Below are 12,563 nucleotides of genomic sequence, written 5' to 3'. Positions count from 1 at the left end.
AGGCCTATTTGACACTTCTTAGCCTTAACAGTTAGTCCTGCCTCCCTTATGCGCTCAAGGACTTTTTGTAGATGTTCCAGGTGGTCTGCCCAGGAATCCGAAAATATGGCCACATCGTCAAGGTAGGCGACTGCATATTCTCCTAATCCTGCTAGGAGACCATCTACAAGTCTTTGGAAGGTGGCGGGTGCATTTCGCAGCCCGAAAGGGAGTACATTAAATTCATACAGCCCGAGATGTGTGGTGAAGGCTGACCTTTCCTTGGCAGATTCATCTAGCGGTACCTGCCAGTACCCCTTGGTTAAGTCCAAGGTAGAGATGAACTGGGCCCGTCCCAGTTTCTCTAATAGTTCATCTGTGCGTGGCATTGGATAGTTGTCTGGGCGAGTTACAGCATTTAGCTTACGGTAGTCCACGCAAAAACGTATTTCCCCATCTGGTTTGGGAACTAGAACCACTGGAGATGCCCATGCACTTTCAGAGGGGCGGATTACACCCATCTGTAACATATCCCGGATCTCCCGTTCTATAGCAGTTTTAGCTTGAGGAGACACCCGGTAAGGTTGGACTCTAATTGGGCGAGCATTACCTGTGTCAATGGAGTGGTATGCCCGTTCAGTCAGTCCTGGGGTGGCTGAGAACGTTGGCGCGTAGCTAGTGCACAGCTCCTGGATCTGCTGTCGCTGCATACGCCCAAGGGTCATGGAGAGGTTCACCTCTTCCACACCACCAGCACATTTCCCTTCGTAGTAGACACCTTCAGGCCACTCAGCGTCGTCTCCTCCCTGGGCTGTAAACTGACAAACCTTTAATTCTCTGGAATAAAAGGGCTTTAGAGAATTAATATGGTACACCTTAGGCTTTCGGTTGGAGGTGGGGAATGCTATGAGATAATTAACAGCTCCCAGGCGCTCCTGGACCGTGAATGGCCCTTCCCACGATGCTTCCATTTTATGGGCCTGGAGCGCCTTTAAGACCATGACCTGGTCCCCTACTTTGAAGGAACGCTCTCTGGCATGTTTATCATACCAGGCTTTTTGCTCTTTTTGAGCATCCTGTAAGTTTTCTTTAGCAAGGGCTAAAGAGGTTCGGAGGGTGTTTTGTAGGTTGGTTACAAAGTCCAGAATGTTAGTTCCTGGAGAAGGTGTAAATCCCTCCCATTGCTGCTTCACCAACTGCAATGGCCCCTTAACCTCACGGCCATATACAAGTTCAAATGGGGAAAACCCTAAACTGGGGTGTGGTACAGCTCTGTAGGCAAAGAGCAACTGCTGCAACACTAGGTCCCAATCATTGGAGTGCTCATTTACGAATTTACGTATCATGGCCCCCAAAGTTCCATTAAACTTCTCCACCATGCCATTTGTTTGATGGTGGTAAGGAGTGGCAACCAAGTGATTTACCCCATGAGCTTCCCAAAGGTTTTTCATAGTTCCTGCCAGGAAATTAGTCCCTGCATCTGTGAGGATGTCGGAGGGCCAACCTACCCTGGCAAAAATGTCTGCTAGTGCCTGGCACACACTTTTAGCCCTGGTGTTGCTTAGAGCTACTGCTTCCGGCCATCGGGTGGCAAAATCCATGAAAGTCAGTATGTACTGCTTTCCTCTGGGTGTCTTTTTCGGAAAAGGACCCAGAATATCCACAGCTACTCGCTGAAATGGAACTTCAATGATGGGGAGTGGCTGGAGAGGGGCTTTGACCTGGTCTTGGGGCTTTCCCACTCTTTGGCACACCTCACAAGACTGGACATAGGTAGAAACATCCTTGCCCATTCCCTCCCAGTGGAATGACCCCCCCAAACGGTCTTTGGTCCTGTTCACCCCAGCATGGCCACTAGGGTGATCATGGGCTAAGCTCAAGAGCTTGGCCCGGTATTTAGTTGGAACTACCAACTGTCTCTGAGGATGCCAGTCTTCCTGGTGTCCACCAGAAAGAGTTTCCTTGTATAAAAGTCCTCTTTCTACAACAAACCTGGATCGATTAGAAGAGCTGAGAGGCGGTGGGTGGCTCCGTGCCGCCGTCCAAGCTCTCTGGAGGCTTTCATCTGCTTCCTGTTCGGTCTGGAACTGTTCCCTTGATGCTGGAGACATCAGTTCCTTATTGGATTGTGGACCTAGGCTTGGTCCCTCTGGAAGCGATATAGGGGATGGGGCTGTTTCTGTTGACTGTGAACCGCTCTCCGCTGGTGAACTATGTTGGGATTCAGGCTCCGGCTGAGCCTCTTGTGTCGGGTTATCGGCTGCTGTCGGTTCAGGGTCGGTGGGGCCCTCTGGTGTTGAGGTTGCAAGTACTGGATTCAGTGCTGGCAATGGGTCTGGTGTTGGTTGTTCGGCTGGTTCCGGTTCTGGGACTGGTTCCGTCTGGGTCTCTGGGACTGGATCCACTACTGCTGTTGCAGACATTGGTCTGGGGTCCAGATCCATCACCTCTGACCGGGTCCTGATAGAAGTTTCCGGAACAGAGCTAGGCCTCACGGCTTGGTTAGCCTGGCTGCGGGTGACCGTTCCCACCCTCTTGGCCTGCTTCACATGATTGGCCAAGTCTTCCCCCAACAGCATGGGGATGGGATAATCATCATAGACTGCAAAAGTCCACGTTCCGGACCAGCCCTTGTACTGGACAGGCAACTTGGCTGTAGGCAAATCGAAAGAGTTGGACTTGAAGGGTTGAATCGTCACTTGGATCTCTGGGTTGATTAAATTGGGGTCCACTAAGGAAGCATGGATAGCTGACACTTGTGCTCCGGTGTCCCTCCACGCGGTGACCTTCTTCCCGCCCACACTCACAGTTTCCCTCCGCTCCAAGGGTATCTGGGAGGTATCTGGGCCTGTGGACCTCTGGTGCGATTCCGGTGCAATGAACTGTAATCTGTTGGGGTTCTTGGGGCAGTTGGCCTTTACATGCCCCAGCTCGTTACATTTAAAACATCGTCCAGCTGACTGGTCACTGGGGCGAGGAGGGTTGCTGGAGAACGGGGTGGTGGGACGATAAGGGGTCTGGAGGGTTCTTTGGGAGGTAGGTGGGGCTTTGGGCGGCCCCCGGTAATAGGGTGTGGTCTGGGGTTGTCCCTTCTGGTCTCCGCTCCAACTGCGACCAGTTTTTTTCTTCTCTGCCACCTCCACCCATCTGGCTCCAATCTCTCCTGCCTCGATTACAGTTTTGGGCTTCCCATCTAGGATGTATCTTTCTATTTCCTCAGGAACACCCTCTAAGAATTGTTCCATTTGCATTAGGAAGGGCAAATTTACTGGAGATTCAACACTTGCTCCGGATATCCAGGCCTCCCAATGCTTCACAATGTGGTAGGCATGTCGGGTAAATGACACATCTGGTTTCCACCTTAGGGCTCTGAACCTCCGACGAGACTGCTCGGGTGTTATCCCCATTCTGACTCTCGCCTTGGATTTAAACAGTTCATACTTGTTCATGTGTTCTTTAGGCATTTCAGCTGCCACCTCAGCTAAGGGTCCACTGAGCTGCGGCCTCAGCTCTACCATGTATTGGTCAGTAGAGATGTTGTACCCAAGGCAGGCCCTTTCGAAGTTTTCTAGGAAGGCCTCAGTATCATCGCCTGCTTTGTAGGTGGGGAACTTTCTGGGATGGGAAGTGGTACTTGGAGAAGGATAGCTAGGGTTTGTTGGGATATTCTCCTGAGCCTTTATCTTCTCTATCTCCTCCACATACTTCCTCTCTTTTTCCTTCTCCTCCAGTTCTTTGTCCCTTGCTTCCATAGCTCTCCTGTGAGCAGCCGCTTGGTGTTGTTCTGCCTCTTTCGCTGCCTCTTTCGCTGCCTCCCTTTCTTGTTCCTTCTCCTCCTTCTTCAGCCGCATGAGTTCTATCTGTCTTTCATGTTCCCTTTGTCTTTCCTCAGCCTGAAATCTGGCTAATTCCAGCCGTAGTCGAGCCGCAGATTTTGTCATTCTAACCTCTCTGTTTTTAACTAACTTTACACCCGAGGTTTAGAAATAAACAAAAAAAACTTGGCTGTAAAATTTTGCTGTGCTGGAATAGAATACCTATTCTCTGATAGTGATTGTCAGCCTACAAAAAAAAAAAAAGACAATTCCCTTGTCTCTGCTCTGGGCCCAAATCAAAGCAAAAACTTCCAGCTACTTTGAAACCTGTTTACCCAGCCCAAAGAAAAACCAAGTTTCCTTTTTAAACTTGTGCTCCTTGTAAAAAATCAAAATCCAAAAAAAAAACCCTTGCCACTTTTGTCTCCAGGCAAATGGGTAGAACACCCCCCCTTCTACTTACTTTTAGGGAAAAAAAAAACTCTGGGTTGGAAGACTGTGAATTTCCCTGCAGGAGTTAAGTACCCTGCCTCCAGGCAAAGAAAACCTGCAATTCACAAAGATAATCCCCTTTTGTCTCTGCTTGGCCACAAAGCAGAGAAAAAAACAAGCTGCTTTCAGTTTCAGCTGCTTCTGGACTTCCTTTTTAAAAATCTGTATTTCTAGTTCAACAAAATCTCAACTGGATCTCAAAATGATTTCAGGTTAATCCCACCACTCTGCCACCATGTCAAGGTTCCTCCCCCACTCTGAACTCTAGGGTACAGATGTGGGGACCTGCATGAAAAAAACCTCCTAAGCTTATCTTTACCAGCTTAGGTCAAAACTTCCCCAAGGTACAAAATATTCCACCCTTTGTCCTTGGATTGGCCGCTACCACCACCAAACAAATACTGGTTACTGGGGAAGAGCTGTTTGGACACGTCTTTCCCCCCAAAATACTTCCCAAAACCTTGCACCCCACTTCCTGGACAAGGTTTGGTAAAAAGCCTCACCAATTTGCCTAGGTGACTACAGACCCAGACCCTTGGATCTTAAGAACAATGAACAATCCTCCCAACACTTGCACCCCCCCTTTCCAGGGAAATGTTGGATAAAAAGCCTCACCAATTTGCATAGGTGACCACAGACCCAAACCCTTGGCTCTGAGAACAATGAAAAAGCATTCAGTTTTCTTACAAGAAGACTTTTAATAGAAATAGAAGTAAATAGAAATAAAAAAAAAATCCCCCCTGTAAAATCAGGATGGTAAATACTTTACAGGGTAATTAGATTCAAAACATAGAGAACCCCTCTAGGCAAAACCTTAAGTTACAAAAAAGATACACAGACAGAAATAGTTATTCTATTCAGCACAATTCTTTTCTCAGCCATTTAAAGAAATCATAATCTAACACGTACCTAGCTAGATTACTTACTAAAAGTTCTAAGGCTTCATTCCTGGTCTATCCCCGGCAAAGACAAAATATAGACAGACACACATACCCTTTGTTTCTCTCCCTCCTCCCAGCTTTTGAAATTATCTTGTCTCCTCATTGGTCATTTTGGTCAGGTGCCAGCGAGGTTACCTTTAGCTTCTTAACCCTTTACAGGTGAGAGGAGATTTCCTCTGGCCAGGAGGGATTTTACAGGGGTTTACCCTTCCCTTTATATTTATGACAGGGCCTAAACACCTCGTCCAGAGAGGGATTCAGTTTCTGCTGAGAGCCTGTAATTCTCATTGATGCTAGTGTGAATTGAGAGTGCTCAGCACCTAACAGGGGGCACTCAGCATCTCATAGGATTCGGCCCTTAGATGAAAATGCAGTGCCCAGCAACTGGCCCAGACAACTTTCTAATTACCAAACACCCTTGCCCTGCCTCCTTCCCCACCCCACCTCTCTTCCAAAGCCACGCCCACACACACTCCATACCCCCCTCCCTCTGTTGCTTGCTCTCCCCCACCCTCACTCACTCATTTTCACCGGGCTGGGGCGGGTGTGTGTGTGTGCCGGAGGTGGTGAGGGTTCTGGGGTGGGACAGAGGGGTTCGGAGTGTGGGATGGGGCTCCAGGCTGGGGCAGAGATTTGGGGTGCTGGAGTGGGAGAGGGCTTCAGCTGGTGGTGGGGACTCTGGGGTTTGGAGTGCAGGAGGGGGTTCAGGGCTGAGGCAGAGGGTTGGGATGCAGGAGGGGATGCATATTTCAGGAGGGGGGTGTGGGCTCCAGGAGGGGGTTCTGAGCTGAAGCAGGGGGTTGGAGTAGTGCAGGAGGGGGTTCGGGCTCTGGGTGGTGCTGACCTCAGGTGGCCCTGGCATTTCCCAGGGATAGAGGAAGCCCGCACAGCTCCCAGGAAGCAGTAGCATGTCCCTCTGGCTCCTAGGCGGAAGGGTGGCCAGGGGTTTTCCACATGCTGCCCCTGCCTGCAGGCGCCACCACTCCACCAAGAACCGGAGGGACATTCCAGCCGCTTCCTGAGAGCCGTGAGTAGCCAGGCATGGAGCCTGCCTGCCCCGGTGTGACCAACTGGACTTTTAGCAGCCCGGTCAACTGAGCTGACTAGGGCCACCGCCAGGGTCCCTTTTCAACTGGGCGTTCCAGTCAAAAAACAGATGCCTGGCAACCCTACCAAGTGCTGGCCAGATGCATCGGGAGAGTCTGGTCTGAGGAATCTCTCCTCCAGGCCAATAATACCTGCTGAGCCGCTCTGCATGGGCTAGTTAGATCCAATTGCTGAAGTAGCCTATTTGGGGCCCTTACATGTACTCCTCTACTGCAAGGATCCTCCATGTCCACACGGTCCTTGTGTATGCCTGCCCTACCCTCATCTTTCTAATAGAAATACATGGCTCTTCACAAACCACAGAAGCTAAGGCTGGATTTGCCTGTTATTGAATTAGTAGACCGCAATGTTTGGACAGTCTCTTATGTAAAGGAGACAGTCTGAGACATTACTGGACTTGCTAAAGAACTGAGGCAGAAAATATTTCTTTAAACCAAAAGGTACTAAACATGCATTTTCTCTTGTACCACATGATCTAAATTCATGGAACAGAAAACTGCAGAACATACAGATATGACTATACAGCTGGACAACAACACTTAATTCTGTAGCTAGAACATCTACTCAGTGATGAGAGAATGTATATAATCCAAGTTGGAATAGACATATAGAGAAGAAAGACCTAGAAAGCTACCAAATTGGCTGGAAAAAATACAAACCTAATTCGTCTAACACCTAATTCTCAAGGGCCATAACATACTACAGGCATAACATATATGAAACATTAAGGGCTCAACTGTGAGTCTACCTGTGCACCTGCACAGTGGTATAAGGGGGCATAATGCCCACATGTGCGGGTACCTGCATCACAGATAAATTCACTGGGGCTGTTACTCCTTCTCCTGCACAGGAGGGCAGGGAATAGGCAAAGCCTTGGAAGCAAAAGACTAGTACAGATTACTTGCTCCCTGGAGCAAGGGGGAAGTAGTCACAGTTTGGCCTCTTCTCTGTTTGTAGGACAGCACAGATACATACTGCCCCATACTCAGTGCAGATTACAAGCTGCCGACCAGTCAAGCCCTGAGATAATATGCAGAGTGAAGACTAACAAGTAGCAAATTTTACCTCAAATTCTCCAAATGAAAGTTGTCATTAATATCTAAATGTAACACATATTATCCAAAGGTTATATATACACACACATACATAAACAAAATTTAAGAATCCTTTGGCTGATGCAATTTTATATATCCTTATATAGAATAGTATTGACCAAAGGATTCATACATTCCCATATCCAAAATCCAGGGTTGTAGCATACTTCTATTATCAACGGTAAACTAGAACATCCATGCAGTCAGTGAAATCAATGAAATCAGCTAGAGTCAGTGAAAGTTAATCACCTGGGAATTCTAAGTAAAGCTTACCCACAGCAGCAAAAGAGGCTGATGCCCAGCCAGGCAAAAAACAAAGTCTAAATTTAAAAAATGCCCAGAGCAGCATCAAAGGCTGCCCAACCAGGCATCAAAGTAAGAGAGAGGAAAAGAAATTGAAGCTTGCTTTAACCACAAAGATATAAAGGGCCAAAAGTTTAAGTTTCCGTCTGTAATCCAAACATAAGAGCCCCTGCTCACTTTGTGCTGCTATTATAAACAAGTCACGGATCAATACATTCCTCGTCTAACTTCACGCTACTGGTTGCTGCTTTGTACACCTATCAAGAACCAGAAAATCCAACATGAAACCCATGTTTCTTCTGGAGAGTCTTGATACGTAACAGGTAATACCCCTCTCCTGCTGTCCTCCAGATCTGTCCTTACCTGTGATTGGTGCTCAAAAAATAAAGCTTATTTTGTTTTATTTTCAGAACATTAATCTCTTCTTCTGACCAAGTTTTGGGACCCCACAAGGATCATTAACAAAACCCATTCCAAAGTGGCTAGTGCTGGGGAGGCTGAACTTGGAAAGGTTTTAATTCACTTCCATTTGAAGAAGCAAACAAAACTCACCCTTCTGCAAAATTGGACAACAAATATCCCCTCGAGAACAAACTTCAAGAGGTCAAATCCTTACTGCTTATTTTGGGGCTAGAAATACAAACTTTCTTTCAGTTTTTCCACGTTTACTTCCAGTCCCAGGAAATACAAAGAAACATTAAACTGAAAAGTAAAGTTTTTTAAACATTAACTATTCTTTTTCAAAGTATTCGGATACTTTTTTTGCATTTATGGGAAAGCTTTGGGTCATTTCTGATCTTATCTGAGCCCATTTTCCCCATCCATAACTAATATAATTACTGAATCTACACTACTAGAACAAAATGTAAAGAAAGGACAGGGAATTAAAAAAGAAAAGAAAAAAAAATCTTTCTAGAGATAAAAGAAATAGTTCAAAGAGGCAGCCAACATGTAAAAATATCCCTCAGCTGAAAGTATAGTACAAAAAATTTTTAACTGAGAAGTGAACCATAAAAACCAAGGAAGGAGTAAGTTCAGATCTGCTCTGGCATTCAGAACTTAGTGATACTACAAGCATGGTAAACATGCCACCTGCTTGACACCGAATCATAGAATATCAGGGTTGGAAGGGACCTCAGGAGGTCATCTAGTCCAACCACCTGCTCAAAGCAGGACCATTCCCCAACTAAATCATCCCTCCTTGTGCCTCAGTTTTGAAAAAAAAATGCAAAATGGCAGCTTTTATTCTTAAATTGTGAATTTTATTTATATAATACCGAATCCTATGGCCAAATCACTCAAGCATTACTCAATGACCTCAGTGAGAGTGTTGCACAGTAAGGATTGAGTATACGTTAAGTAAAAAATGTTAGAATTTGGCTACTTATTTTTGTGGTAATCTTATTTTGCCAAACTGAAAACGCAGCCTGGGCAGCCAGGCTGACATTCTCTGTAGAGGAAGAAGATTCCACCCTTTCCCTTAATGCACTGGTTCACTTATGCAATGTGCATGAAAAATTATTTCCTTGTCCCAGCTGGTGATCAGATTGTGACCTGAAGCATGGATGACTGATCTCTCAAAACTTGAGATTGTAACCACAGAGGCCAGCTATATTCATACCTTTTTTTTTTATTGTTTTGAGTGAACATCTTGGAGTCTTTATTAGAAAGAAGTGAATAGAAAAAGCACTATGTAACTGCTGCTATTATTCCCAAACATATTGGGAACCCAAACACATCCTAATATGGGTCTTTAACGCACAATCTTTCTGTCTCAGGAAATGAGCCAAAGAGTTCAAACAACTAAGCCATATAAGAACAAAATACAAACATGAATGTGAGGCAATATATGCTGTAACAAGTTGCTGCCTTCAGCCCATGCCCTCCTGGCATAGGGTGGCTCTGCAGCAGACCTGTCTCAGTTTCCCTTAGGTTCCCAGAAATAATCCACTCACAGAAAAAGTCTTTAAAACAATACTCGCTTCCTTGGGGTCTAATTTATTTAACATTGTCCATCTCTCAAAGCAAGCCCCCTTTTAGCCATCCATAAGTTCTGGGTTTTCCACAGCCTTCCTTCCTAGGATGGTGTGGTTCAAGTCTTAGCCTCCCGAGCTTGTAAGTTCACCCCTTTAGAGCTGGGTTTCTATAGCCCTCCTGCTGGGACTGAGTCCTATACGTCCTAGCCTACAAACTCACCTCTTGAGATCAGGATTTCACAGCCCTCCTTCAAGGCAAGGTGTGCTGGCTGAGTTCTTCCTCCCATAAGCTCCCCAGGTCAGCCTCTGGTTTCACCCAAATCCTACTTAGGTCACATGACCCACCAGTCACATGACTCATGTTTCCCACTAGGGAAGGAGAGTTGGCTGTGTCACTGGAGGGGCTGAGATCTATTTGCCTTTAAAAGGCCCATCAAGTTGTGACATTGTTTTAAAAGACAAACTGTGCTATCATAGTGGAAAAACATTGCAGTATATGGAATGACTCCAGTAGTGCAAGAAAGAGTTAGAAAGAGAAAGTGCAAATCATTGGTTTATTTCCTGTAGAAAACTTCTCACTCAGAGTGCCCCCTTCTACCTACAATCACAACTTGTGTGCATCTAACCTACTCTGACATTGATAGACTGACTAATTTAGTAAGAATCAGTCTTCAGTAAGGAAGGATGGTTTTGTGATTAATTAAAGAACAAGGCTATAGCTCGCTCAGAAGATCTGGGTTCAGTTCTGCACTCTGCCATAACCTCCCTGTGTGATGTTGGGCAAGTAATTTAATCTCACTCTGCCTCAGATTGTAATCTGTAAAATGGGGCTAATAGCACCCCTTTCTTCTATACTTTGCTCCTTTTGTAAACTATTCTGGTCAGGGATTTCTCTTGCTATGTGCATGTACAGCATTTAGCACAAAGGGGCCATGATCCTAGGAGACCTCTAGGGGTGCTACTATAATAAACAAATAATAATAAAGCAGATCTTTTTTTCAGCATAGTCTTTTGTCTAGAGGCAGCTAAAACTTCAAATTGCTTATCCAACAAGAAACTCCATCCCACCCTCAATTTCCTCACTCCTGGGAAATTCATTCTCTAAATGAAATTAAAATGAAACACTTCTGTAACCATCTAAATGCATTTCTCTGCATTCTGTCCGAGACTACTGTACCAGGGTTTCATTTTTGTTCATTTTCATTTGTCTCAACCCCCGCAAAAAGATGGGGTAAGGCAACTCCCATCTTTTCATGTACTGCTATATATATCTCCCTACTGTATTTTCCACTCCATGCATCTGATGAAATGGGTTTTAGCTCACGAAAGCTTATGCCCAAATAAATTTGTTAGTCTATAAGGTGCTATAAGTACTCCTCGTTTTTGCTGATACAGACTAACGCGGCTACCACTCTGAAACCTGTCATTTTTATTCTTATTTCAGTGGATCTGATTCTCACCTGGGCTTATGTGTATAGTTTCATTCTTGCTTTATTTTAAGTTAAAATATGACTGCCACTCCCTACTCCGAAGGCAGCCAAATTCTCCTTGCTTTATTCCCATTTAGCCCTCTGCATACTTCCCTTATACTGGTAGCTGCCGACACTGATCTCAGCCCACCACTGGCCTCCTCCGCTCTTATTCTCCAGTGGGCTGGAAGCCTGACATCTTTACTTGCCCATGTAGAAATTCTAGGCTGGAAAAAAATCTAATTTCCTTGGACGAGTAGAAGATTTATTTATTTGTACAAAGTTAGATCTAATTCACATTTTCATATTTTGGTTCAAACTTGCAGATGGATAAGGTACTATCTTGGCTGGCCCACATTACAACTCATCCCTCTGCCAATTTGCTTCAGACATATTAATGTGTATGAAAAGACTTGCCTTATACACAGACTTTATTAATAATGGAACAGTAAAATCAGTAAAGAACCCAAGTACTGTAGGTTTGTTGTGCATAAGTAACTACTGCCTCAGGCTCCTTTCTTTAAATATCCGTATTATATATATATTTTTCATCAGGTTTCAGTCCCTTGTGATTTTGTGCAATCTCTGAACCATTGCTAAGAGATCTACTTTATATTTATGTTCACTGATTTAATGCTCAGATATTTCAAAGCTTCTTTTATACCTTTTATACCCCCCTTTCAGTACATTTTACCATCTTGCCATTTAAAGAATTATATTTTAACCTTCAAATGGGAGAAGCTTAAAAAAAAGTAAAAGAACCACTAGCACTTGGAGACTGTAATGTTATTCTGGTCAAAAGCCAAGTCTAGTGGCTGTTCAGTTGTTTATGTGAAATGAATTGTTTGTTACAGTTTGGGTTCTCACTGAAGAAGTGTCCACATCACAAGAAATACCACTGAAAGTTACAGAATCAAATATTAGACTATTATTTAATATCTATATTGTGATATAACTCAGGAACCCTAATCAGGATCAGAATTTTGTTCTTTGAGGTCTGCAAGACTTGTATCCAGATATTGTTCCTGCTCCAAAGAGATTACCGGAAAGAATTTACTTGTCCTGCAGTCTGTCTTCCTGCCATTAAAGGACTCTTCAAAACCATATATTTTCTAATGTTGATGTACACTCTAATTTTAATAGTCACGAGACAGGCTGGTTAGAAAATTGTAAGTATTTTTCATGACATTTCATAAGAAACCAAAAAATTAATTATTTTATCAAAATACGATTTTATACTTTTTTGGTTTGGTTTATTCTAAGGCGGAAACGATGTTTTTAGTTTTCCATTGAAGAAACAGAAAAATCCAGATGTTCATTTCCAAGAAAAGGCCAATTTTGGTAAATATGAGTGTATATTTTTGTGATGAACCTTTCCCTGTAGTGG

General features: G+C 44.6%; 1 long non-coding RNA gene across 1 annotated transcript in view; it reads right to left on the bottom strand.

Moving 5' to 3' along the window:
• LOC122462472 overlaps window positions 1-10,039 on the bottom strand; it is a 29,128-nt gene extending 19,089 nt beyond the window's left edge. The window contains exon 1 of the long non-coding RNA XR_006285018.1: window positions 9,928-10,039. This is a non-coding gene — a long non-coding RNA (uncharacterized LOC122462472). The remainder of the gene's footprint in view (window positions 1-9,927) is intronic.
• Between the last annotated feature and the right edge of the window lie 2,524 nt (window positions 10,040-12,563).

Source organism: Chelonia mydas, chromosome 11, assembly GCF_015237465.2.
Source record: "Chelonia mydas isolate rCheMyd1 chromosome 11, rCheMyd1.pri.v2, whole genome shotgun sequence".
Taxonomy (NCBI): Eukaryota; Metazoa; Chordata; order Testudines; family Cheloniidae; genus Chelonia; species Chelonia mydas.
Note: the sequence above shows the minus strand (reverse complement) of the source record. Positions and strands in the feature narration are given on the sequence as shown.